Source organism: Octopus bimaculoides, chromosome 9 (assembly GCF_046866305.1).
Source record: "Octopus bimaculoides isolate indiv1 chromosome 9, ASM4686630v1, whole genome shotgun sequence".
NCBI classification, from domain to species: domain Eukaryota; kingdom Metazoa; phylum Mollusca; class Cephalopoda; order Octopoda; family Octopodidae; genus Octopus; species Octopus bimaculoides.
Genome location: NC_142936.1, coordinates 10,030,343 through 10,032,842, shown reverse-complemented (window position 1 = coordinate 10,032,842; position 2,500 = coordinate 10,030,343). Strand labels below are relative to the sequence as shown.

Genomic DNA, 2,500 nt, shown 5'->3' with positions numbered 1-2,500 from the left:
TAAGAGACCAGATCTGGCCAGTTTGAATATAAAACAGGTAGAATATTTTGGGCTGGATATTATCTGTTATAATGGCAATGGGTTAATGCTATTCATTATTTTTACAATCTTTGAAAAAATAGGTAAACTTGACTTGTTTCGTAACTGTTGTGTAAGTTTACACAAATATTATTTGCGGAGGGATTTGAAGTGATGATAAAAGACAGTTGGCTAAGATGGTGCATAGTGGTGATTGAACCAGTAACATCATGACTGTGAGGCAAACTTCTTAACCGGTTGGCCATCACGTTTGTGAAATGATGGTGGGAGATGAAAACAATGGAAGGCCATCTGGTACATTGTACCTGTGATTCAAAAGGGCCAGGCCTTGTCACACTTTGTCACGCTGATTCTGCCCTGCTTTCAGGATGAGCTGAAGGGTATAATTGACTAAGGAATTCTCAGTTTTCAGCATTAAAGTTTAATCATTTTCTAGGTCAGCTGATTGAACAACTCTAATATTAATCATTGGAACTGTCTGAGATCGATTTAGTTACTTACTTTCCCCACATACCCCCCCCCCCCCCCACACACACACTTGTGTGCTTCCACATGCACACATACACACATACTTACTCACACACACACACACAAACTTTACACTATATGTGCATACAACATTCAAACATATCACACACACATGCACATTACACTATATATGCATACAATATTCAAATATTTTCTATACAAACAAACGCACACACATACTTATTAATATGTCTGCACACATACAAGTATGTATGTGTAAAACAGGGCCATATATTTCTTGTAGACTTCCCCTACTGTTTCTGACTTACATCTCAAGATTTTCCAGATTACTTCTTATCTTTCCTTCCATACATATATTTTCTCTTTCATTTGTTCATTTAGACAACTTTTTTGTAACTTATGTTTTTTGCACCTTTATTATGTTTTACCTTCCTTCATGATATTTTACCCATTTAACTTGTGTGTGTGTGTGTGTGTGTGTGTGTGTGTGTGTAGCAGGTCTCTCTCTTTCTCTCTCTGTACACACATACATAGAATCATCCTGTGTGCACATATACATATGCACATAAGCATGGCTATATTCATAAGCCTATGCTTTTGTATGTGTATGTGAACATGCACGCATGTATGTGTGCAAGCGCACACACACACACACACACGCGCACACGTGTGTGTATGTATATTTGTTCATTCATTTTACGTCTGTTTCCCATGTTAGCATGAGTTAGACAAATGCACATTTACACATAAGCATACATGTTTTTGTGTTCACGCATACACTCACATGCATGCATACATACATACATACATACATACATACATACATATATGTGGGTGTGTGTGTATGTATATTTGCCATTTGTTTTATGCCCGTTTTCCATTTTTTCATGAATTGGGAGAAATATATGTTATTCAAGCAATGTTTTACACTGGGATGCTCTTCCTGTTGCTAACCTTTACCTGTTTTGCAAGGAAGTGAGTCTTCATTTCACTCATCTTCAAGAAGTGTGGATTGAAGACTTCAGAGCTATCAATCAAGTTTATTAATAAAGGAATGTCGATATCTGTAAATTTTTTCAGGTAAAGTGTAGAAAGTGAACATTTGTGCGTGCGTGCACACACACACACACATGCGCACACATGGCAATATGGTAACAAAAGGGTTAAGGAAAAAAAAGAATTCTTACTGGACCACTAACTGTTATGGATGCAAAGAGACCAAGTTCCTTCTTAGTGGTGCAGTTGTGATGCATGTGTGCACATGTATGCACACATACACACACGACAGGCTTCTATGCAGTTTCTACCTTAACAATTTCTCTCACATGGCTGTAGTGGAAAACTCATACCTAATATGTCACACAGTGGGATTGAACCATAGATCATCTGGTTACAAGTCAAGCTTCTGAACTTCAACACCCATGTCTGCATCTGTGTGTGTGAGTGTGTATTATATGTATATGTATGTGTGTGTGTGTGTGTGTATATATATATATATATACATATATATATATATATAATATATATATATATATAGATATATACACACATACATATACATACAGACATCATGTTTTTGTGTGTGTATATATACATATGTATCTATAAACACTTTTAAATCTAAGAATTTCTATAATCAAGTTTTCATTTATTAATTTTTTTTCTCCGTTTACCAAACAATTAATGCATAATAATTTTGGATCAGGGTGGGAATAATAATTCTGAAGCATAAGCTTTGTCTGCAGAAAGTGAAGTGGGTGGGTCGTTGGGTGGGGTAGTTGAACTATTGAAATTCTGAAGGAGCAGAACCAGCCATGCCAACAATAATAATAATAAAAAAACATTGCAGCCGTTAATAATAGCGGATGATGACAATGATTGTGATGGTGATGATGATGATGATGGTGATGATGGTGATGACATTGATGATTTGCTAGTGCTGCTGATGATGATAATGTTGTCAATGATAATA

General features: G+C 36.0%; 1 protein-coding gene across 39 annotated transcripts in view; it reads left to right on the top strand.

Annotated features, from left to right (window-relative positions):
- Positions 1–2,500, top strand: part of LOC106871661 (serine/threonine-protein kinase mig-15-like) — a 764,441-nt gene that overhangs the window by 430,859 nt on the left and 331,082 nt on the right. The gene's annotated exons all lie outside the window — the stretch shown is intronic.